The sequence below is a fragment of the Gopherus evgoodei genome, chromosome 1, assembly GCF_007399415.2.
Source record: "Gopherus evgoodei ecotype Sinaloan lineage chromosome 1, rGopEvg1_v1.p, whole genome shotgun sequence".
Classification (NCBI taxonomy): domain Eukaryota; kingdom Metazoa; phylum Chordata; order Testudines; family Testudinidae; genus Gopherus; species Gopherus evgoodei.
The window spans coordinates 292396502-292422211 of NC_044322.1; the positions used below are offsets into that span (position 1 = coordinate 292396502).

Sequence of the window (25710 nt, forward strand, 5' to 3'; positions counted from 1 at the left end):
AGCACCCAAAATAGCTTTCTTGGGTGTTCAGCTTAAAGGTTACAAGCAAACAAAAGCATCTGGAGTTAGCACAGAGGAGATCACAAGCCAAATAAAGAAATAAACCTGATCACATCTAGCTAAGCATTCCTAATTTACTTACATATTTGGGAGGTTTCAAATACCTAATTCTAGGTATGATCTGATGAATTTTCATACCTGGTTCAAGCCTTACACAGCATTTCTGCTTATAGCATTGCTGCAACGTGTTTCCTCCAGTCCAGAGAACAACAAAGGGAAGGTTTCTTTCCCAATTTTAAAAAATTCTACCTTCAAATTGGCTCTTTTGGTCAGGTGCCCACTCCTTTTCCTTTACCTATGGGCTTGTTAACACTTTGCAGGTGAAGGAAGCAGAGAACTGACACCAAGAGGGATTTTACAGCTAACTGGCTGGATGGATGTCCATAAGGGAGCTACCCCTGCACACACACTTCAGTTATCACAAAGTCTATAAAAATATGCCTGGTGTGGAGAAAGTAAATAAGGAAGTGTTATTTACTCCTCACAACACAAGAACTAGGGGTCACCAAATGAAATTAATAGGCAGCAGGTTTAAAACAAACAAAAGGAAGTATTTCTTCTCTCAACGCACAGTCAACCTGTGGAACTTTTTGCCAGAGGAAATTGTGAAGGCCAAGACTATAACAGAGTTAAAAAAAGAACTAGATAAATTCATAGAGGATAGGTCCATCAATGGCTATTATCCAGGATGGGAAGAGATGGTGTCCCCGGCCTCTGTTTGCCAGAAGCTGGGAATGAGCGACAGGGAATGGATCACTTGGTGATTACCTGTTCTGTTCATCCCCTCTGGGGCACCTGGCATCGGCCACTGTTGGAAGACAGGATACTGGGCTAGATGGACCTTTGGCTTGACCCAGTATGGCCGTTCATATATTCTTATGATGGTGTAAAAACAAATAATATCCAACAACATGAATAGGTCTTGCACAGGTCAGCCTTTCTATTAACTTCAGTGGGCTTTGGATCAGGCCCATACACTGTAAACTCATTGTGCTGACATAAGCGAGCCACTGACTGCAAGGTTTTTGAGTATTTAGTGAAGTTACATGTGATGCAATAGCTGGTGTTGAAAGTTGTTAGGTATAACTTCATTGCATGTTAAACGAAATTGCACAATGTTCTAGACGACAAAATATTTATGCTGTGTGCTGTTTGCTGGGTACCTTGTTTGCACCATTTCCTGAAATAGTGCTTGAGTGACATAACACATTTTTATTGTTATCCTGCTGTTTGTCAAACCCTATGTAGAACTTAGATAAAATTTACAGAATTTAGTTTTAAAGAGAGAATTTTATTTACCATGGGTGCAGTGTTGTGTATTCTGCTGCCAGCTGGACTTCACTGAATTAAAAATTGATAATCACCTTGATATCCCACATTTACTGGTATAGTATATTAAATTCACTTTATCTAATGTTGTCCTCAAATAATTCTATTTCATCACACAGCAGAGTTCTGTATTGACAGTTTCCTGTTAAAGTTTTAGGAGATGACTAGAGAACTGAAGCTTTTAACAGACAGGAAAATGTAGGCGGTGTCATTTCTGTCTCTTGTGGACAGGGAGAGATGTGACTTGATGTGACTTGAAATTGTTTGCTTAGAAAGATGGGCCTTTTGTTGAACTCCTACTTTCCCACTCCAGCAAACCCAGGAGCGTATCCATCTACTGACACCCTTTGGCCTAAACAGAGCGGAAGAATGTTTCTGCTGAATGATCAGCAGTGAAATAGTTAATCTTGACATTTTAAATTGTCATTAAGTTTCCAAGTCAATACCCACCCGTAAGAATGGGAACAGATCATATCTCTAGGAGCTAGCATTTCAAGTTGTCTGCAGATTCTGGAGGACGTTTCTGAACTGGTACATGGTCTATTCATCTGAATTAGTGCTGACCACAGTTTAATTATAAATGTAAACTAGGACAAATCATGGTCAATGCTGCTCTGACTCTCGGGTTAATGGTGCTGACCACAGTTTCTCCTTGCCTTCACTTACAGCTAAAACAAATTAATCAGTTAAGCTTAAACTTAACAGATTAATGACAACCAGTTGCTGAAACAATGCCATTTCCTAGTGTAGACAGTCCTGCTATTTTGATGTATTCAGCTGCACCTTCATAGAGTGTTTGCCTTAACCCTGAAACCATGCATGCCTATCTAGGGTCCTAGAGTCTGTCACTCTGTTATGCTTCATTTGTGCTATATTAATACATGAAGTGAGAGACAGTTGGTTCTCTAAGAGCAGCAAAATTGCTCAGATTGCGCTGTAAATTCCCGTGTGCTTTAAACTTGACAATAGTTGCTATATCAGCTAATACACTAAATCAATAGCAATTCAGTGGCTATATAATGATTCACTGCACTACTGATATTCAGATTATTTCTACAGTAGGAAACTAATTTCCATGAAAAATAAACCTGCCATTTTTAGACATCATTTTGCTATTCTGCTCAGTAATACTCTCTGGACAACATCAGCTAGCAGGAATTGGAGAAAATGATGGCTATGCGTCAGCAATTGCTTGAAAGTTTTATTAATTAAAATAATACCCTACGTTAGATCTTAACTGCATTTAGATAGAGCATTAAAATCCTTAATGGAAACTACCAGATAGGTAGCAGTAGCTGCTGAGCAGTATATTTTTTTTTTCTTGCCAACATTTATTAAAATCCCAACTTAACTTACTACCTATGAAAAGAAACAGTATTCCGAACTCCAAATGAGTGGCACCTGGGAAGATCAAGGAGTTCATTCTTGGAGATCTCCGTTACGTGCCAGCAGTAAATGGAGAAGGGTTACCGTAGCACCAACACAAAGAAAACAAAAATTGCCAAGAGGTAACTAAGGCTGGCTGTAGCCATATAAGGTACTTGGGAAAGGCATTGTTTTGCTTCCTTGATACTGATTATATCTGAAACGTTCTCTGTCTCCCTTCCTCCCCTGCCCATGTTCTCTACAGATTAGATTAATATGTTTACCCTAAAAGATGTCAAGTCTCCATCTATCCAGCTCACTAACAACTCCAGAAGAATAGCATATACGTCTAGCAGTTCAATACAATAGCCCTCTAGGAACTCTCCCATTCAAAACCAACAGATAGGGCATAGGAATAGAGGTTTGCCATCCCAACATATTCTAACTATATTGTAGTTCTATCCCAAAAATAATTGTCAATAGCAAAATGAAAGGACGGTTGTACAATATTTCACATATTAAACTGTTTCTGCATAAAACACACTATGGAAACACTCAGGTAGTACGTATATTTGGCAATACAATTAATATTTTTAGAAGCAGTATGTAGTCACGTGACTTTCCAACTAGCCTAGAAATGTAAGTCTAGAAGGGACCTTGAGAGATCATCTTGTCCATCCCCTCACTCTTAGGCAGGGTTAAGTATATCTAGACCAGGGGTTCTCAAACTTCATTGCACTGCGACCCCCTTCTGACAACAAAAATTACTACATGACTCCAGGAGGGGGGGATCGAAGCCTGAGTCTGCCTGAGTCCCAACGCCCCAGGTTGGGGGGCCAAAGGCTGAGCCTCACTGCCCCTGGTGGGGAAGGGGTCAAACCCCAAGACCTTCATCCCCAGCCGGGAGCCTGTAACCTGAGCCCTGCTACCCAGGGCTGTGCTGCTCAGGCTTCAGCCCTGAGCCCCAGCAAGTCTAAGCCAGCCCTGATGACCCCATTAAAGGATCACAACCCACTTTGGGGTCCCAACCCATAGTTTGAGAACCGCTGAGCTAGACCATCCCTGACAGGTGTTTGTCTAATCTATTCTTAGAAACCTCTAATGCCAGGGATTCCACAGCCTTCCTTGGAAGCCTAGTCCTGTGCTTAGCTAGAAGTTTTACTCCCCTAGCCAGGAACCTGGTGGGATTAGAACCTAGTACCTTTTAATTCAAGTAGATGCAGACATGTATCCCAAGTAGGTGTGTGTTTGCCCCATGCGCCAGAGTTGGAGACTTTTGCCTAAATTCTTTCAAAGATTCAATAGCTACCTTAAGGTCTCACCACACTGTGGCAGTATTTGCACACCCCATCACTCTTTGGGGACTCAAGACAGCACCGAAGACTCCTGGGACTCAAGATAGTACAGCTCAATGATCAGAGTCAATACAGTGGCCCTCCCATGCCAGGCTGTGTGGCCTAGTGGCTGGAGTCAATACAGTGGCCTTCCAGTGCTGGGCCACATGGCCTAGTGGCCAGATCTAGGGGCCACCACCAAAATGGGGGTGGTGGCTGGGTATGGGGATCCACGCCCACCCAACTTCACTGAGTCCCAGTCCAGAACCCTAACAATGGCGGAGTGGTCTGCCACTGAGTCAGTAGGGAATCCAGTCACAACATGCTGACCTTGCACTGGTGGGAGATACCATTCATGCCACCTCCCTGGGCCACTTCCTATTGTATTTCCTGCAGTTGTAATTCCTATGACATTGGGGTCTCCAGGCTTCTCGGCGCAGGTAACTCCCTGGGAGTCCAACTTCTGCCAGTCAGTTTTAGGCGACATGTCTCTAGTGTGGGTCTCGGGATCTCTGGCTCCCACAAGCAAGGGCTGAAATGGCTTCTGGGCTTGGGCCTCCACCAAGCACCCTTCTTCTTGGCTGTCAGACAAAACTGAGCTGGGCTGCTCTCCTTTATACTAACAGAGCAGTTGGAACATGCCCAACAGGGTCTGAGGGGTGGGACTTCCTCTGCTCATAGTGTGGGATTAACCCTTTCCTGCCTGGTATGGGGTACGTACACCCCATCACACACCCACACCGAGATGCCATTAAGGGGCACAGCAACAGCAGTCATACAGGTCACAGCACATCTTTGTGCAGCCCTTCCCCCCGAGACAACAAGACTACCCCAGGAAGAGGGATCAATCTCACAAGAGGAAGCATTTGAGCTCAGGGCCTGGCTGCACTTTGCACCCTCCTTCAGTACCTGTTAAACACTGATTTTGACTCATTGGCCCAGAGCACTGTTCCAGTTGTTTTTCTTCCTCCCTTTTCATCCTTTTTCTTTTGGGGACAGACTGGCCCGCTTTTACAATGCCTGGGTCTTGATAACATCCAACAGATGAGTCCTGGACACCGTAACATCAGGCTATGCCATTTAGTTCCTTTCCACGCCCCTTTTCCACCCACCCCCCATCCCTCTTCAGGGACCCAACTCATGAGACATTGCTCTTTGAGCAGGTCAGCTCTCTGCTGGCATTTAGGAGTGCTGGAGGAGAGTCTACGAGAACATGGAGGTCTCAGATTCTACTCCCAATATTTCCTGATATCAAAAGCCAAGGGCTGGATGAGGCCCATCCTTGACCTCCACAGACTCAACAAGTTCATCAAATCTGTGACATTCTGCATAGTCACTCTATCCTCCCTGCTTTGTCTCAGAATGACTGTTTCACTGGTTCACTGGTCCTTCAAGACACCTACCTCCATGTAGCCATTCTACCAAGTCACAGGAAGTATCTTCAATTCTTAGTAGGAGACCAGCACTTTCAATACACTGTTCTCCCATTCTGCCTCTCTTTTGCCCTCCAAGTCTTCACAAAATTCATGGTGGTGGTCATAGCGTATCTCAGGAAGATGGGAATCCATATCTTCCTTTTTTCAATGGTTACTGAAGGGTGGTTCCAGAGAGGAGGTTCTTGCCCATGTCGACACCACACTACACTTACTCTACCATTTGAGATTCATTCTAAACACCACAAAATCAAGGGTGGTGCTGGGCTTTAACCTTCTCATGGCCAGCCTGGAGATGTTAGCTGCCTTTTGTTGGTTTACAGGCAGGAAGAGACAGGAGCTGCTTCCGGTCACAGCTACCAGTCAGTGGTGAACTAGTTTGGAGTGAGGACGTCGACCATTGGGGCTGCGTTAATACAAGTGTGCAAGGCCATTAATTGCATCCTGCTGCAAAAGACCTTGACTCTTGGAAACATGCATGAAATGGTGAATGGCTTTGCAGAAATGGGTTTCTCTAACTGTGGAGGAGCGATAGATGGCATGCATATTCCAGTTCTGGCAGTGGACCACCTTGAGACCAATCAGAAGGGGTACTTCTCCATGGTTTTGTAGGTGCTTATGGATCACTGTGGGTGATTCACTGACATTAACGTGGGGTGGTCTGGAAAGGTGCATTATGCACGTAGCTTTAGTAACACTGACCTGTACAGAAAGCTGCAAGCAGAGACTTTCTGTCCAGACCAGAAGTGGAAATCAAAATGCCCATAGTGATCCTGGTAGACTTGTCGTACCCCTTAATGCCATGACTCATGAAGCCATACATGGGAAACCTAGACAGCAGTAAGGAAAGGTTCAACAACAGGCTGAGTACGTGCAGAATGACCATTGAGTGTGGTTTTGGTCAATTAAAGGCACGCTGGCAATGCCTATATGACAGGTTAGACCTGAATAAGGAAAATATTCCCATGGTTATAGCCATGCTTTATACACACATAATATTTGTGAAGAGAAGGGCAAAAGGTTTACTCAGGGGTGGACTGCTGAGGCACAATGCCTGACTGCTGATTTTGAGCAGCTAAACATCAGGGCTATTAGAGGAGCGCAATGTGGGACAATGAGAATCAGGGATGCCTTGAGACAGCACTTCGAAGATGAAAAACATGTTTGTTGCTATGCTTGGGACTACAATGGTTAATTACATTTAGTAGGCTAGGAAGCAGTTGTGATTGTTAAGGCCTAGTATTCATATAAAGAACTAATAAAAATGCCTGTATTTGCAGGTGCCATGAGTTATCATACTTTGCGTGGAAACAAATAAAGAGTGCTTTTAATTAAAAAAAAACTTTACTTTTATTGCCAAATAGACCACAACACCATATGGGAACACGCACACACAGTTGGTGGGGGAGAAGGTACCATGTGGGGGCTGATTTTCATAGCTGAGTATAGGTCCAGTTTTCATTTGAAAAGCTGTCTGCGAGGGGTGGAGTGTAGAGGAAAGTGCCAAGTGCCAGAAGGTGGGAGTGAATGTGCAGAGGGAGTTTGCGGAGTCCATGGGAAAGAGTTCTGAATGTGCTGAAGGGGAAAGAAGGCCAGCATCTGCTTTGTCTGCAGTGTTATGAGAGTCTGGAGTATGTTGGTTTGATGCACCAGAACTTTAATCAGCCTCTCTGTAGTATCCCTGTTATAAGAATCCTTCTCTTGCCTTTTCTGCTTTTTGCTTTCCCTCCACTTCTTGCGTTCAATGTTTTCTGTCTCTGACTGCTGCAGCACCACCTGGAACATACTGTCTTTGGTCCATCTCTGCCATTTTCTTATCTTGCACAGATGCTCTGCTGCTGTCGGGGATTGGTTCTCAAGGTCAAGCCTGGAGAGACATAATTAACAATAAACAGAAGTGCTATTGTCAATTACACACAGAGCATTGAAACAGTAACATTAATTCACTGCTGGTAACATACTTATCACTTTCTGGTGACCCTAGGCAAGCACATATGAGGCAGAAGACCCCAACAATGGTGAGTGAACCCAGGGGCAGGGGCCTTGTTTACTACAGAAAAGCAATCTGAAAAGGTCACAGGGCATTGATAGAGGACAACACTCTAAACATTCCCACTGTTTTCCATAGGTGGTGGTCAGTATGGAAGATATCTTGCTCCTGAGAGTAAGCAAGGAAGCAAGGGCACATCTGTTACATGGTTGCAGCTTCCGCCCTCATCCCAATACTGCTTGCCTGTGTGCAGCTTTGGTCCCTACCCAAGTGATTGCAGAGTGGCATAGGAAAGTGTGTCTCAATGGGGGAAGGAACAAAACAGCCCTGCCAAGGAACCTTAGGCAGTGGATTGCTGAATACCTCCAGGAAAGTTTCCTAGAGAGCACTATGGAGGATTCCTATGAAATCGCAGAGTGCATCAACTCCCTGTTGCTCCATACTGCCTAGCTGAACGGGGAAATGCCCAGCACACAGAAACAAAACCAGCTTTCTACATTTCTCTGCCCCCAACCTGCTTCAGAACTTCACAAAGCAAAACCACTTGCCAGGGGTCTCCTTTCCTGCTTCTGGCTCATCAGAGATTGGCTGCAGAGACTGGCTAGACACTTTTGGGGTGAAGAACAGCTCCTGACTAGATGCATTGCAGGGCTCCACATCTTCCTCATCCTCCACCTCTTCATCAATGACTTCTTCCTCTGGGTTAGGTCCAGTGGTATCCATGATGCTCTTTGCAGTGGTGGTGGGGTTGCCACCTAGGATAGCGTCCAACTCCTTATAAAAATGGCAGGTCAGGGGCACAGCCCTGGAGCGGTGGTTTGCCTCCCTCGCCTTGTGGTACGCGTTCCTCAGTTCCTTCACCTTTGCTCTGCACTGAAGCATGTCCCAGTCATATCTCTTTTCATGCAAGCTGCGCACAATCTGGATGTAAGTATTGAAATTCCTATGGCTGGAGCGCAGCTGAGATTGGACAGCCTCCTCTCCCCAAACACTTATCAGATCCAGTAGCACTACAGTGGTCCAAGTATTGGGAGGATAGCTTAGTGGTTTGAGCATTAGCCTGCTAAACCTAGGGTTTTGAGTTCAATCCTCAAGGGGACCACTTAGAAATCTGGGGCAAAAATCAGTACTTGGCCCTGCTAGTGAAGGCAGGAGGCTAGACTCAATGATCTTTCAAGGTCCGTTCTAGGAGATAGGTATATCTCCTTTTATTATAAACAAGAGATTGGTTGCTGCATGAAGCCATCATGGTAGCTGGGAAGATGCAATGTGAGCTCAGCACACCAAGCAAACAGGAAAGAGAATTTCAAAATTACTGGGGCTTTAAAGGGGGAGGAGTGAAAGGTTGTTTACCTGGCATCAGGGCAGCAGAGTTGAAACTGCTGACCAGAGTGGTCAGGATGGGCATTGTGGGACACTGTCCGGAGGCCAATAACAGCACTAAAATCGAGCACGGTGTCTACACTGGCAGTACAGCGCTAAAACCTCAGCTCAAAAAGCCTTATGACCCTTGTCAGGGTGGTTGTATTACAGTGTTGCAACTGAGGAGTTTCACCACAAAAAGTGGTTTTGCAATGTGTACGCATCTGATGCCTTTTGGCGAAAAAACTTGCAAGAGTAGACCAGGCCTGAGTCATGAGTTAGTCAAATATATCAGTGACACAGTGCTGGGAATCAACAGCTAAACCAGCACTCTGGTCAGGTAAACACCAATTAATTCCCCCCAGGGTAGGCTTGACAGGGACTCGTAGGTGGTTCAGAATGGGTTGGGTGAGGATTAATGAGCAAAGTGACCCATTAACACAGGAGGATAAGGCAGCACAGAAAAGCTATGTTGGGAGGAAGAAAGAGCCAATGATCTCTGACTAGAATAAGCCCTGTCCCCTCATCAGAGAATTGAGGAGAAACTGAAACTAATTAAGGGATTTTAGTAAGATGATGGGAAGAGCAAATAAGTAAACTGCACTGGGGTGTCTAACAACTGAAGGTCTCTAAGTCTGCATAGACAGAGTAGAAGTGGGATGTTACCCTGTCACAGTGTCAAAAGGGAAAAATTTAAATTTTCCTGACAGATAACAACACTGAATATATATTTATATGTATAGTGATAAATTGTAGTGATAACAGTGATAATGTGTATTTTTATTGCTATTCTGTGTTTACAAAGCTACAGTACCTGAATTCTAGAAGGATTCACACTTGCCTCTATACCTCTCTCTGCCTCTGTTGTCATAGGAACCGCTTCAGGATGCCAAATAGCTTTGTAACATCAGTACTTACATTTTCAGCAGCTCTCAAGAAGGGAGAAGCTGTGATAAGCTGTAACAAAACAGGAAGGCTAGAAAGCCAGAGCACAGTATGTGACAGCATCCCAGTCATGGGATGAACAGAATGACCAAGACAAGATAGCTTTTATTTCATAAAAGTGGATAAAAGGTATAGTTCCAAAGGTAACCAGCTCCCAAATTCTCAAGCAAAATTAAATATTAGCTAATTTGAAAAAAAAAATCACTAATTTGAATAAAATGTATATTAAAAAGTTCATTCATTAAATATCAAGTAGCATTACGGCTTAAGAAATCCTTCTCAAGATCAGCAAAAGGGAAGGAAATATGATGTCGTTTTTAGCATTCTTCAGTTTCCATGAATACTAAAAACCAAGTCTAGAGTCTGATCAATATATCCATTTATATATATGTAACCCTTCTTCCAGTCAGAGTTGGCAGCAGGAAGGGCCAGGTTCAGTATCTAGGATTCCTTTTCAACAATACACGCAAAACTGACTTGAGCCCCCATCCAGTGACCGGGGACAGTTACACATCACCCCCTGGGTGCCTGTAAGAGGCAATACTTCTGCATGCACTCACAGAGTCTGAGTGTAGCAAAAAACTTTTACTAAAAGGAAGGAAGTAACTCGGCATTAATTTGGGGAAACACTGCAAACAGGGCTCATAAACATAAACCATGAGCAAAAGACCCATTCCCAAATAAGTTGAGCAGTGTACTTTTCCTCTCAAGTTCTTAAGTCTAGCAACCCAAAGGTCCTTTTAATGTGCTCGTCTCTTCTCTGCACCTCACTCATAATTGCTGTCCTTGGGACAGTGCAGACCCAGAATTCAGAAATGCATCTGCAGAGTTCACCTCCCACACTGGGTGGAGGGGGGAGGTAAGGAGGCACCTTACTCACTCCACTGCTCAGGCACTCACTTGCCACCCTTCTCTATGGGGCTCTGCTTGGACTCTCTCCGCCAGCCACCCTGCTGGCCACTCACCAAGCTGTCCCCAGAGCCCACCACTTAACACAGCTCTGTGATTTCAATTATTGATTGGGAAGCTCCACTGCTGGTGCATACTGGATAGTCTCTTGCATCAGAGACACTGTCCAAAAGCAGGTCTAATACTTAGATCTAGTTATCAGTGATTTTAGCTCTGCAGCATGTAACAAGACTCTCGGTTGAGTCCAAATTAGCTCTGTTATTACACAGTGGAGAGAGGAAGAGTCAAATGGTGTCTGGGACCCTTACACAGGGTCCCCACCCTCTCTCAACTCACTGGGCTTTGGAACCCATGTCCCCTGCCTCGCGAGTGCCGTTTAGTTGAGGTTGAGTCCCTCAATTGGGAAAAATGCCAAGTACAGTTTTGCTGCCCTTGATTTACACAACAAGGATAACAAGGCCATCCGGGGGGGGCAAGAGGGACAATTTGCGCCAGGCCCCAGTCCCCACAGGGGCCCCTGTTGTAAACAGATGGTTAAGGGTTAATGTCTCTTTTACCTGTAAAGGGTTAACTAGCTCAGTAAACCTGGAACACCTGACCAGAGGACCAATCAGGAGACAAGATACTTTCAAATCTCGGTGGAGGGAAGCCTTTGTTTGTGTATTTTGGGTTTTTCTTTGTTCTCTCTCTGGGGTCTGGGAGGGATCAGACATGTATACAGACTCTCCCATCTTCTGAGAAAGTCTTTTCTATTCAAATAGTAAGTAATAGGTAGAAAGTGGATTAGAATTATGTTTGTTTTCTTTATTTGCAAATGTGTATTTTGCTGGAAGGATTGTATCTTTGTTTGCTGCAACTTGTATTTGTGCTGGGGGGAGGCTTCTCTCTAGTGTCTATAAACTGAAAGACCCTGTAACATTTTCCATTGTGATTTTACAGAGATAATTTTTACTTTTTTTTCTTTCTTTAATTAAAAGCTTTTCCTTTTTAAGAACCTGATTTTTTTTTATTCTTGTGTGAGACCTCAGGGGATGGGGTCTGGTCTCACCAGGGAATTGGTGGAAGAAAGGAGAGAAGGGGAGGCTGGGAAAGCCTGATTTCTCTCTGTGTTAGGATCACTGCCTCTCTCTCAGGGAGAGTCTGGGAGGGGGAGAGAAGGGGGGGAAGGTAAATTTCCTCTCTGTTTTAAGATTCAAAGAGTTTGAATCACAGTGATCTCCCAGTGTAACCCAGGGAGGGGAGAATCTGGGAGGAAGAAAGAAGGGGAATGGTTTATTTCCCTTTGTTTTGAGATCCAAGGGATTTGGGTCTGGGGGTCCTCAGGGAAGGGTTAGGCGGCCAGAAAGTGTCCCAAAACACTATATTTTTGGGTGGTGGCAGCTCTATCATTTCTAAGCTAGTAATTAAGCTTAGAGGGGTTCATGCAGGTACCCCATCTTTTGGACGCTAAGGTTCAGAGTGGGGGAATCATACCTTGACAGCCCCCACAAGAGTTTTTCGGGGCCCCTGGAGTGGGGTCCTTCACTCGCTCCGGAGGCCCTGGAAAACTCTTGCGGGTCCCTGTTTTCTCCAACGGGGGGTCCTTCACTTGCTCCGGGGCAGAAGGACCCCCTGCCGGCGAATTACCACAGAAGCGGGACCCACCGCCGAAGCACAGCCAGGTCTTCGGAGGTAATTCGGCAGTTGGGGGCCCTTCTGTTCCGGGACTTTCCGCCGAAGTGCCCGAAAGACCTGTGGTGGGGGCCCCCCGCCGCCAAATTACCACTGAAGTATGGGTCTCGCTTTGGCGGTAATTCTCAGGCGGGGGGCCCCAGCCACAGGTCTTCGGGGCACTTTGGCGGAGAGTCCTGGAATGGAAGGGCCCCCCGCTGCCGAATTACCACCGAAGCGGGGCCCCCCGCTGCCGAAGACCCCAGGCCCCTGGAATCCTCTTGGCGGCCCTGAGGATAACAACTCTTTATTACTTCTGCCCCGATAACAAGGAGACTGGGGATCCCACGCCAGCCAAAAGTGACCATTTGGGTGAGCAATCCCATCATGCTGAGCACCTAGGCAGGGCGGTGTGCCCGTGCAAACAAAATCAGCTCCTGAAGTCCTCTTCCACAGCTCATCACTAGATGTTACGGGAGAGCTCATTCAGACGCAGCTACCATATAGAATGAATAAATGCATAAATAACTGTTTATTTCTGTAGATCATTCTAGCTTGCTATATTATGTGCACTAGAAATGAGATAGGTAAAATAGACTTCAAGAAGAAAGGAAATGTATAGTAGCAATAAAGAAGTGGGGAGAACTCCCTGTTAACTCCTCTTGTGGCCTTCTGTGGCAAGAGGAGAACCACTCCTCTGGACCTGATCCTTCTGTGTTCTCTGCAGCAGGGAGAGGCAAAAGACACTGACCTGAATACTCAGTTATACTAAAACTCCTTTACATTGCTAGAGTGGTGTAAAGGACTCTTAGTATGACAGAGAATTCAGACCTGAATCCTCAAAAACCTCATCTGCTGTAGAGATATTTGGCATTTATAGAACCATTTCAAGTACTGGAAACATTTTCAAAACACTTCATGTTCACACACAAAACCGATGATAATATTTTTGACTATTAAGTGATTGCATAAGTTAAAAGCAAGTCTTATAACCAGACTGGAATGATTCAGGTTCCAATGAATTGTTTCTGTGCTGTGCATGGGCCATCCAGGCAGTGCAGCTGTACCAGATCAGCTGACTTTCCCTGCACAATCTCATAACAATTTCAATAAATAAGATTGTAATAGTTCAGTATGTTGCTGCAACCTTTTTTATCACTGTTAAATTAGAGTTATTTGATTAACATGGTATGCATCCTGTTTCTTCTTAATTTCTGTTTTGCTTTGAGATATTGCAGAGGGGTTAATTTTAGGCCTAAAACTTTGTCTTCTGAGATGCAGTACTGAAGTGTTGAGGCCTTTCTTGTTTAAAAATAATCACAGATGGTGGTGTGAACGTGGATGTGTATGACCATATATAAATTTGTGCGTATATATATATTTTAAAATGTATGTAGTTGTGTTTTCTCAATGAATATGTTATATAGTAAAAGGAGGAGCTTATTTGGATTGTGTTTCATTTAAGTATTTCTTCTAGTTCTAATCTGTTGTTTCCCAATTGTAGAATTTCTCCTTTAGTAACCAGATCTAGGTAGTTCCTAAACTGTAGGCTTATATAGAAATCCCAAGAAGGTAGATTACATTTAATTCTGAGGTGATCAAATTTCAATAGTGTTATGCGTTAGGAACAAAGTCTTCAATGGTCAACAGTCCTTTGGCCTCCTAGTTTTTAAAGTAAACATCTTTCTGTCCTTGGGGTAAAACTAGTAGCCCATATATGTAGGAGAGAAGAGTTTAGAGAAAGCACTAGGAAGTTAGTCTATGTGTACACGGCCAGAATGCTAGCTGCGACTGCAGCACCTCTTTAAGTTGTTCTCTTAGTAGAGATCCAGTTTAGTTTTGAAACTTGGAATCCTCTTGTGTTATAACCCAACATGTGGTGCATGAAACACTAGCCAAATTTGGTAAAGTCCAGTTTATGGACACAGTGAGCAACCAAGCCTCTCTGATTTTAAAAAGACATCTCCCCTGAAGTTCAAGGAAGACAAAAGACACAGGGATAGTGTCTGCCAGGAATCACTGACTCCCAGTCCCCAAACATTGTGTCATCTGGGTTTGAGTTAAGCTTTAGGTAAGACAAGATGTGTGTGGGTTTCTGTGTTTTTACTCCTTTTCTCTGATTGTTATATTCCATGGATAAATAAATACTTTTGTTTTGAAGAAGCTGTTCTGAGTCACTGCATAAGCTACTGGTCACAGCTCCTGGAAGGAAGTTTCTTGCAGAGGTCAAACCGAGCTGGACCTGTTGAAGAAACATGCCTGGTAATCAGAGGTGCTGCAGCCCAGTGACCTGATCTATGAGTGGAGAAGCATGGGATTTGCTCCAGAAAGAAGTGAAGCTCAGGGCCTGACACTGCAAAGGGTGCACTCAGAAGAGACTGAAGAGGGGTCAAATGTGCATTTTCTTTGTAACCATGGCACATATTAATGTTACATTCAATACCATGCTGAGGGAAAAGTGAGTAGACTGGTTATTAAGTGGTCATGGTTAAAGATGGAACAAAGGTCCAGCATTAAAGCTACCCCAGAACAATTAAACACATAGTAATATTCTTATACTAGTTCCCAGCTGATTGACAATAGTAAAATATAGCATGCTATCAAATAATCCATTCACCTTTTAAAAATACTACTATATTTTTAAGAGGGAGCTTTTCAAGTGTTATGAAATTTGCTTATGTTTTTTAAATTAATCACAATTACACATAGAAAAATCTGAATTATGCCATGAATTGGTTGTGTTAGTTATTACTCAGAAAGGTAAAGCGGTGTCCTTGAGTGAAAGTAGAAACCTGAGGTTTTATCCTATTTAGTGGTCTGGTCTATAAGCTATTCAGAGATATGGCAACATGAAATTAATATAAATGGTATTTCATAGAGGCTGCCTTACGTAATATGCATAGGATGAAATCCTGACCCCAGTTGAAGTCAAGGGCAAAATTCCAGTTGAAATCAATGGGGCTAGGATTTCATCCATACTCTATGCTATAGACTTTGATCCTGTCTTTCAGAGGGGCTAAGTACCTGCAGCTGTCATTAACTTCAATGGGAGCACTGTACGTTCAGCACCTCTGATAATTGGGGACTACACCCCCTCATCTTTCAGACCTTGGGCCATTATCTATCTCAGAGTAGAATCATTGATTTGCCCACTCTCAGACCAGGTTTTAGCCTACAATCCCCAGGTGCTGACTGGGATTCCCTCAGCAGGCCTGACTTAGGCTTTGTTCCCTCCATGAGCTATGATAGTAGAATCCAGAACCCAGACAGCATTCTTAAAAGCAAAGGATTTATTTTATTTAGAACCAAAAGATTTCAGAGAAAACAGATCTATGAAACCATAAATAGTCTATATGCATGCCTGTCTTTCACTAAGGCTTACCATTCCCTGGAAGCTGGGAAAGGCCCTAAGTATTTTCAGACACTCCTATAAGACATGTGTATGGATTCCATGTGGGTCTGTACTCTCCAGGAACAACTCCACCCCCTCTCCAGACAGTACTTTTATGTGTTTACTCTCCCATTGATGCCGAGGCTCTCAGACTTGACAGTAGGCCATGGTCTTGTAATTGCCCCACAAATATTTGTTGGGAGGCTGCTAACCTATAGCCATTGTGTTGCTTTCCTGCTTGTTTTTCCAACAGCCCTACATTAAGCAAGACTGACTTATTCATACAAGAAGGTCTAATGCCCTGTATATAGTAACTTCACCTCACTGACCAGCTCACAAACAGTATTCATAAAATTATTACATATTAGTATGCTTAGATTATTACATAGCAGCTCCACATCCACCTCAGCCCTATATGGAAAAGTGTGGATGCATTCGGTCAGGACCATCAAATATTAGGCTGTCATAAAACTATGACAGCAGATGTTCTATTAACATAAAACCAGAGAATCAAAGTACATACCATATGATTTTAGCCTGATGACTGCAGTCATCCATGTAAGTCAGTGGTTTTCAACATTTTTTTCCACTGCAGACTCCTAAAAAATTTTGAATGGAGGTGTGGACCCCTATGGAAATTCAGCCTGTGTTCTGTGGACACCTACCATAGAAGTCTTTAACTGAAAACTGGCTGAACAGAATTCAGCTATAAATGTTGCATGTAAATATTGCTTGCCACAGCATTTGATGCAGTATGAGAAAGGGCACTAAACTGAACTTTTATAGTAATGACAACACGTCTGGGTTTTGACCTATAGGGTGAGGCTATTCATATACTTTTGATTGATCAGAAAAATGGAATGCCTTTTCTGAGAACTGAAGTGTTATTTTCATAATCAGGTTTCACAGACCCCTTACACATAGTCTGTGGACCCCGGGGTCTGCGGACCTCAGGTTGATAACCACTGGTGTGAATTATGCAGCCCCTAGTATGTGCCTATGCAGGCCGTACACTAGGGTTAAGCTGGTTTTGTGGCCCTGTCATGGCTGGCCCTTTAGGAAAGCTGAGTTTAATCTTGTCTACTGTGATGTAGCAACCTCAGGGATAATTAGTGACAGTACTTGAACCTGTTTGGGAGACTTAATTATAGTGACTGACGCCAGCTGCCAGAGAAAGGAGGAAGGACTATATAGGAATAGGAAGAGTTGAGAACTCAGCACAACGATACAGGACAGAGATGCAAGGGCAGTTCCCTCTCTGGGAAACGCCAGGGAAATCAAGCTAAAGGGGACCCATAGAGAGCAGGGCAGGCTCCTAAGGGGGATGCCCCAAGCTAGGGCCTACAAGGAGCAGGGAGCTCTTGAAGGGTTGCTGCCAAAGTCCTAGTGAGAGAATCCTGCTAGAAGAAGGTAGCATAAGAGCCGTTCTGCAGGGTCCTCGTATAAGAGCAGAGAACTGCAGTGTGTCCAAAGAGAAGCATTTAATTTGGACTTATAGTTGGACCTTTTTGTTTCCGCAGAAAGCAGGGGTTGAACTTTTATGAGATGGGGCTGGAGGACCAGGCCACAGAATACTCAAGAAGTATGTCTACACTGCAATTAAAAAACCCTATGGCACTGAGTCTTAGAGCCTGGCTCAGTTGATTTGGGCTCTTGGCACTCAGGCTGGCTGGAGGGCTATATAATTGCAGTGTAGATGTTCAGTCTCAGGCTAGAGTGCGGGCTCTCAGACCCTGCGAGGGAAGAGGGTCTCTGAGCCTGAGCTCCAACCTGGGCCTGAACATCTACAGTGCAATTTTATAACCCCACAGCCTGATCCCCATGAACCCAAGTCAGCTGACCCAAGCTAGCCATGGCTGTGCTACCCGTCTTTTATGTAGGTGTACCCAGAGAGACAGAGACAGGTCATCAGAAAGTGGATGAAAGCAGTCAAAAAAACATGCAAGAGACAGATTCCTGCAATGCTGCCTCCAGGCTTGAGGGGGCACTTCTAATGGTGAGTGTGGCCATAACAGGCCCCATTATAATGACTTTGTAAGGGGCCACTGCAGAGCCTGAAATCGAGCCCTGCAACAGTATTACCATAAAAAAAATTAAAAGACTGGTAAAAATCCTTTCAAAATATTCAAATAAATCAATGACAGCATCATGCAGAAAAACCCTTTTGTTTCTACAGCTCATAATACAACATTATTCTTGGTTATGAGTAATTGACTTAATGGCATGAAGAATTACACCACATTGAATTTATAATATTATGTAAAGCAGATAACTTCATGCTGACTTTTAAGTAAGAACAGGTGATTGCAGCAGCATTATTAATGTTCATAAAGTCAAGGTTTGACATAAACATAGAATGGAACAAGTAAAATAGTGTTATGGCATGAATCACACAGCTGAGTTAACAGTAAAAGGAAACAGAGATGAAATATTTATCATGGTAATGTGCACTTCATGACTCATCTGCATGCCGAAAAACAAAGTATGTGAATGATTAGACAATGGCAGATAGGTATTAAAGAGGGAGGGATGATGGAAAATATTATTAAGCTTAAGAAAATAACCTGAGTCATTTTATAGGCAACATGTGGGTTTTCTGGTCAGAGATTTACGCATACTTTTTTCTTTCAATAGAAAAACGCCTTCTATTACCTGGATGCCAGTCTATTGTGCGTGAATTACATGATGGAGAAAATTATGATTTAGGGCTTCATCCTATACACACTACTACACATTATCTCAGTGGGATTCCACACACAAAGGGGGTTATTACCTTGCTGCTTGCAGGACCATGGCCTAAATCTTTACAGTGTTTAGAGACCCGATGAAAACTGAACAGCTGTAATAGCTAAGCCTTCAAGCCACATCTCAAGTAAAAACAGTTTGTCATACTAGGTCTGATTAATTTGGGGAATGTCTGTTCTTTATTTTAAAAAAAAAAAAAAAAAGCTTAGTTCTATATAGAGCACGTGTAGCTCTGTCTTACAGAAGCCAGCTGCCCGGACAGCAATTCTTCCAGTATTTACATACTTATTCGATACTACCAGCCACAAAAGTTCAAAAATCTGACTGATAAATCATAAAATGTATTTTAAAAATATGATGATTTCATGTTTGTGGTCTCATATGATTTTGAATCCACCTGCCTACTCCTACTGTGCATGTGACAATTCAAATGGTGCTGTCTCTCTCAAATTGTTTATAACATGATTTTGTCCCCTGCTGCAGGAGCTCTTTTTAGAGGACTCAGCCAGGATCAGGGCCTGTAATGAGGCGGCCTGGCTCCCAGCCGCCCCAGAGAGGGACAAGTCCTTACAGATGCCAAAGTGAGCGGAGAAACAGGAGCCTGTGCCCGCCCCCCAGAGGTCAAGGCGCAGGGCATGAAGTATAAAAGCCCAGCCCCAGGGCTCAGAAGCTGCCTGGCCGCTGGAGAGGCCAGATGCTGGTGCCTTAGCTCCCGCTGGGGAGACTCCTGTTGCCTGCAACCGACCTGAGGACTGGCCGTACCTGCGGAGCCTAGACGCCGACTAGGTGCTGGAAGAGCCCCTATGCCGGCCTGTACAAAGGGACCCCGAGGAGCTGCCCAGTTTACCCCTGGCTCTGTATCCTGAGGATCCCATGGTGTGGGACACTGCGGAAGACACCGCCAAGACAGAGGTACCGGTAGAGGGGGAGGTCGGAAGTAGCTCGGGGGCAGCCAACCCGAGTCTGGCTGCAGCACACCCAGAGTGGATGTCAGTGTGTTGCAGCCAGGATCCCCACTGACACAGAAGCAGTCTGCCTGCCACTGTTAGGGCCCCAGACTGGGACGCAGAAGAGTGGGCGGGTCTGCGTCCCCCCTGCCACTCCACTCACGGGTGGCAGTCTCCCCCTCGCCCCGACGCTCAGGCCTAGGAGTCTAGGCTTAATATACTGAACTGGTTGCTCAGCTCCTGCCTGAGGGTCTGAGCCCCTGAACTGTTGTTTGTTGCCCCGCCCTGACCTGGGGCCTGGGCTTACATTACTGAACTAGTTGCTCAGCTCCTGCTTGAGGGTCTGAGCCCCTGAATTGTTGTTTGTTGCCCCGCCCTGACCTGGGGCCTGGCCTTACATTACTGAACTGGTTGCTCAGCCCCTGCCTGAGGGTCTGAGCCCTGAGCTGTCGTTTGTTGCCCTAGGTAGTGAGGCGGCCTGGCTCCCAGCTGCTCCAGAGAGGAGTGAACCCCAACGGCGGACGTTTACACGTGGTACCAGAACTGGGGAGCTTCCGTCCCAAACCCTGATCCCTGTGAGGAGGGATCTGAGGGGACTTGTCTGAGGCAGCCATGGACCTGGACAAGTGTATTAAATTTTTGGCAGAGAACCAGCAGCAGCAGCAGCAGCAGCAGCCGGCCCAGGTTCAGCAGCAGCAGCAGGCCACCGCCCAGCTCCAACAGCAGCAGCAACTGGTCCAGCAGCTTGGGACGCAACAGCAGCAGCTGATCCTGGAACTGGAACGCCAGAACAGGGACCACGAGCAACAATGCCTGCAGCAATTGGTGACATTGCTGCCCTGTCCCGCCGAGCCCCAGCCGGTGGGCCCCCGGGACCACCCGGCAACGCCCCGCCTATCCGGCTAACAAAGATGAGCCCCAACGATGATGTAGAAGCCTTTCTCATAACCTTTGAACGGGTGGCGGTCATCGCTGGTTGGGCCCCAGATCAATGGGCTACACTCCTGGCCCCGTACCTGACTGGGACAGCTCAGACGGTCTATCGGGACCTGTCCACGGATGCGGCATGGGACTACAGCCAAGTAAAGGCGGCAATTTTAGATGCCCTGGGCATGAGTCTGGAAACCTTCCAGCAGCGGTTTCGGAGCCTGGCCTACCCTACAGGGGCCTAGCCCTGGATGGTGGCTCAGGAGCTAAGGAAGGCGTGCAAGCCAAAACTTAGGCCCCTAAGCCAACGCCTGCCTGGGGATGATCGGGCTGTAGTGTATCCACGGGGACATACTGACTACCCCAGTACTCGAGCCCAGCTAACAGTAGATGGGGTTACCCGACCGATGGTAGTGGGTCTTGCCCCGCGCCTTGCGTATCCAGTGATCCTGGAGATGGACTGGCCAGAGTTCCCAGAAGTCCTCCACTGCAACACTGGGGAACGCCCGAGGGTCACGCCAGTCTTGGAAGGGGAGACCAGGGAAGGGGAAGCACCCGACCCTACCGAACCAACACGAGAATCGGAGGACTCTCCCCCAGAAGATGTTGGGGAGCCCTCACTTCACACTGACTTTTGCCATGATTAAAGGGCCGATCCCATGCTCAAGCAGGCGTACGAGCAGTTAGCCACTGTCGACGGCACCATCACTGATCCACACCAGGCGGCCCAGTGGCCCCACTTTGAACTGCGGCAGGAGCGCCTTTATTGGGTGGAGAGGGACCCCCACACCGGGGAGTCTCAGACCCAACTTCTTGTGCCCCAATGCCATCGGCGAACCATCATGAAACTAGCCCACAACGTCCCGGCGGCTGGACACCTGGGCTACGAGAAGACACTGTCCCGGATATTGATGCGCTTCTTCTGGCCGTGCATACACCAGGAGGTAAGGAACTACTGCAAATCCTGCCCAGACTGCCAGTTGGTTGCGACTGCACAGACCCCCAAGGCGCCCCGGTCCCCATGCCCTTGATCGAAAACCCCTTCAAACGTGTGGCCATGGACCTGGTGGGGCCTCTCCCCAAAAGCATTGCCGGGTTTCAGTATATACTGGTCATGGTGGATTATGCTACCTGGTTCCCCGAGGCAATACCCGTCCTAAACATCACGGACCACAACATCGCATGTGAGCTCGTGAAGATCTTCGCCTGTGTAGGCCTGCCCCGGGAGATTCTCCCGGACCAGGGCACCAACTTTACTTCTTGGCTGTTGCAGCAGGTGTGTGAGCTCCTGGGGATCAAGCAGCTACGTACATCGGTCTACCATCCCCAGACCGGGTTGGTCGAACGATTTAACCTGATCCTTAAGGACACGCTACGCAAATTCCCCCAAGAAGATCTCCGCTGATGGGACCAGTTACTTCTACCTCTGCTCCTGGCGGTTCGAGAGGTTCCTCAGTCGTCTACAAAATTTTCCCCTTTTGAATTACTATATGGTTGCCGCCCACGGGGCCTATTGGAACTAATGAGGGAGACATGAGAGCAAGCCCCGTCATCCGCCCAGGGCCTCTTAAAATACGTACTCCAGCTCCAGGAGCACCTTACGCAGGCTGGGGCCCTGGCGTGTGAGAATTTGAAGGCTGCCCAAGAAGCTCAGGCCCAGACCTACAACCGGGATTCCCAGACTCGTGACTTCCAACCTGGAGATCGGGTTTTACTCCTCCTCCCCTCAAGCAAATTAAAGATTCTGGCCCGGTGGCAAGGGCCTTATGAGGTGGTCTGAAAGATCGAGCCTGTCACGTATGAGATCCACCAGCCAGACTGGTGCAAGAAAAGGCAACACTATCATGTGAACCTTTTCAAACCTTGGCGGAAGCGAGGCGGACTCTTAATTAACCCATACCTGCCGGAACCCGAGCTGGGTCCCCAGGTAACACGTTTGGAGAACCCCGGAGGGCCCCAGCTTGGAGACACACTGACTGAGGAACAACTCAAACAGACTCAGTGTCTCCTACAAGCGTTCCCCCACACCTTCACAACCCAATCGGGATACACCACCCTCATCCAGCACACCATTCAGACAGAGCCTGGGGTGGTGATCCGGGGCGCGACCGGGCCCTTGCCATATCACATGTGACAGGTTGTCGAAGAGGAAGTACAGGCCATGCTGGACGTGGAAGTCATCGAACTGTCACAAAGCAAATGACGCAGCCTGGTAGTGCTGGTACCGAAGCCCGATGGCACCTGACGGTTCTGCATCGATTGCAGATGCATCAATGCCATCTCAAAGTTCAACGCTTATCTGATGCCCCGGGTAGATGAGCTGCTCGGTCGGTTGGGAGAGGCCTGCTGCATTACCACCCTTGATCTGACAAGGGATATTGACAGATCCCCCTCGAGCCGGCCTCCAGGGAAAAGAACACTTTTGCCACCCCTACAGGTCTGTATCAGTTTACACGGATGCCCTTTGGCCTCCATGGGGCCCCAGTCACATTTCAGCTGCATTGGGACTATGCTGCAGCTTACCTGGATGATGTCGTTATTTATAGTCGCCAATGCGAGAACCACTTAGAGTGAGTAGCAGCAGTCCTGAGGTCCCTGCGGGCAGCCGGATTAACCGCCAACCCAAAGAAGTGCCGCATTGGCTGGCAAGAAACAACCTACCTGGGGTATACCATAGTAAACCTCTCTTGGGAAAAGTCCAGGCCATTGCAACCTACCCACCGCCAGCCACAAAACGCCAGATACGCCAGTTCCTGGGACTGGCCGGCTATTATTTTTGTTTGTTGCCCCGCCCTGACCTAGGGCCCAGGCTTAAATTACTGAACTGTTTGCTCAGCCCCCGCCTGAGGGTCTGAGCCCCTGAACTGTTCTTTGTTGCCCCACCCTGACCTAGGGCCTGGGCTTACATTACTGAACTAGTTGCTCAGCTCCTGCCTGAGGGTCTGAGCCCCTGAACTGTTGTTTGTTGCCCTGTCCTGACCTGGGGCCTGGGCTTACATTACTGAACTGGTTGCTCAACCCCTGCCTGAGGGTCTGAGCCCTGAGCTGCTGTTTGTTGCCCCAGGTAGTGAGGCGGCCTGGCTCCCAGCCACTCCAGAGAGGGGCGAATCCCAATGGCGGACGTTTACAGGGCCCCATTGTACAAACACAAAGTGAAACACTGAACAGTTTACAGCAAAGCAGAGTCGTGAGTTTGTGGAAGCTGGGAACGGAACTCCCTCCCCCTCAGGTTTTCTCATAGAGAAGTTACCAAACATCCCTTAGAGGGGGAACAACTTTTAATCATTGCTGAGGTGGGCTGAATTCAAACTTACGACCTACAGGGGAAAGGCTCTGTAGCCTGTCAGCAATGCCCTGAGGCATCCTGTCCCTCAGAAGTGCAAATAACTTTTACAAGTGTCCATCTAAAGTCTTTGTGAGAAGAGAGCAATAGTAATTTGTGGATGAACCAATCTACTAGCTCATAGGGTTACTGTTAAAAAATCACTCATCCAAAGTAAATGATATATAGAAAAAGTCATTGGAAGGCACCTCTAGGAGCAAGAGGATGGAGAAAGCTGAAATTCATATGGATTCCAGTGCCAAATAGCCCCACTTTCAGTATATACTGTAGGAAATAACCTGTTCTAACAGCTGACTGGCCTAGATGACCTTATATTCTGTCTTATATTATCTGCAAAGCCATACAGTGCATCTTAGGGCCTAATATACCTGTAAAAGCTGCATGCCCGTCATAACCAAGGAAAAGCACAGAGCCAGAGAAAAAGAGAGAGGACTGCAGAAAGAAATAGCTGCAGCCCAACTGTAGTGTGAGACATCTTTATATAGAGAGAGATCAGTTCTTTTTGGCCGGGACAACAGGAATAACTAGAATTAAATAGAACTGGTTTGAAACCAGGCTTGATGAAGAGCTGTGGAATGAATGAGACAAGATAAGTGATATTAAGAACAATGGAACCCTACAGACAACTATTTACAAGAAATAAAACACCACACTTATATTCACAGATGCAGTAACCATCCCAAACACACCAAGAAATCTGTTAACCACAGCCACTCCCTCAGATACCACAGAATATGCTCTTAAAACCACCTTTACCAAACGAGGACATTCTACCAGAGAAGTAGACCGCATCATGGAATAGGACATCCAAATACCCTGAGAGAACCTGCTTCAATACAGGGGGAAAAAAACCTACTGACCACACATCCTTTCTTGTCACCTGCCACCTCACACTGGAATCCATACATGGTATCATCAAACAATTACAACCCATATTCAATGGGGACTACCATCTGAAAGAAATCTTTCCCCAACCCTCTCTTCTGGCCTTCAAATAACCTCCAGTCTTGCCAAACTCATCATCAAAACAAGGTCCACACAGACCAAGACATATCAACTCAAAGCAGCACAAGACCCTGCCATTACAATGGATGCAAAACCTGCACACATATCTCCCCTGCTACAATGATCAATACTCCCCACCTCAACACACCTTTCAAGATCCAGGGGTTCTACATATATCTATCATACTATGTGGTATACTTCATCCAGTGCACTAAATGCTCCAATAGCAACTAGATGAAATAAATCAATCACTATACTCTCAAATGAACTCGCACAGAAAAATGATAAAAGACAAAATACAACAGTATATCACTCCTGGGTGAACACTTTTCACAAAATGATCGCTTCATATCTGACCTTAGTCCTCATTTTCAAAGGAAACCTGCATAACACCTTCAAAAGATGAACCTGGGCACTTAAATTCATCATGGACTCAATAAAGACACTGGATTTATGGCTCGTTACAACAGTCAGGGCTGGCTCCAGGCACCAGCGCAACAAGCAGCTGCCTGGGGCGGCCAATGGAGAGGGGCGGCATGTTCGGCTCTTTGGCGGCAATTCGGCGGTGGGTCCCTCAGTCCATCTCGGAGGGAAGGACCTGCCACCAAAGAATGAAGCGGCAGCAGTAGAGCTGCCGCCAATTGCGGCTATTTTTTTTTTTATTTTTTTTTTTGCCGCTTGGGGCGCCAAAAACACTGGAGCCGGCCCTGACAATAATATGTAACCCACTAACCCTCCTTTGTCCTATGGCTGCAGAGATGTTAACTGCCCTCTTCACCTTGAATGGTCTCTTGCAACATATCTTAACTCTTTATGCTTCACTTGTTCCACCTAGTATTTAAGTGTGACACTCAGCGTACCTCCCTCAGACCAGAAGAGCTCTGTGTTAGCTTAAAAGCTTGTCTCTTTCACCAACAGAAGTTGGTCCAATAAAAGATATTACCTCACCCACCTGGTCTCACTAAGAACTAGTGC

The 25710-nt window shown here is 46.1% G+C and overlaps 1 long non-coding RNA gene across 1 annotated transcript; it reads left to right on the plus strand.

Annotated features, from left to right (window-relative positions):
- The first annotated feature begins 505 nt into the window (after window positions 1-505).
- LOC115647218 lies at window positions 506-24568 on the plus strand. Its single transcript, XR_003999237.1, has 3 exons — window positions 506-515; window positions 13903-13908; window positions 24462-24568. It is a non-coding gene; the product is annotated as an uncharacterized LOC115647218 (long non-coding RNA).
- Window positions 24569-25710: the final 1142 nt, after the last annotated feature.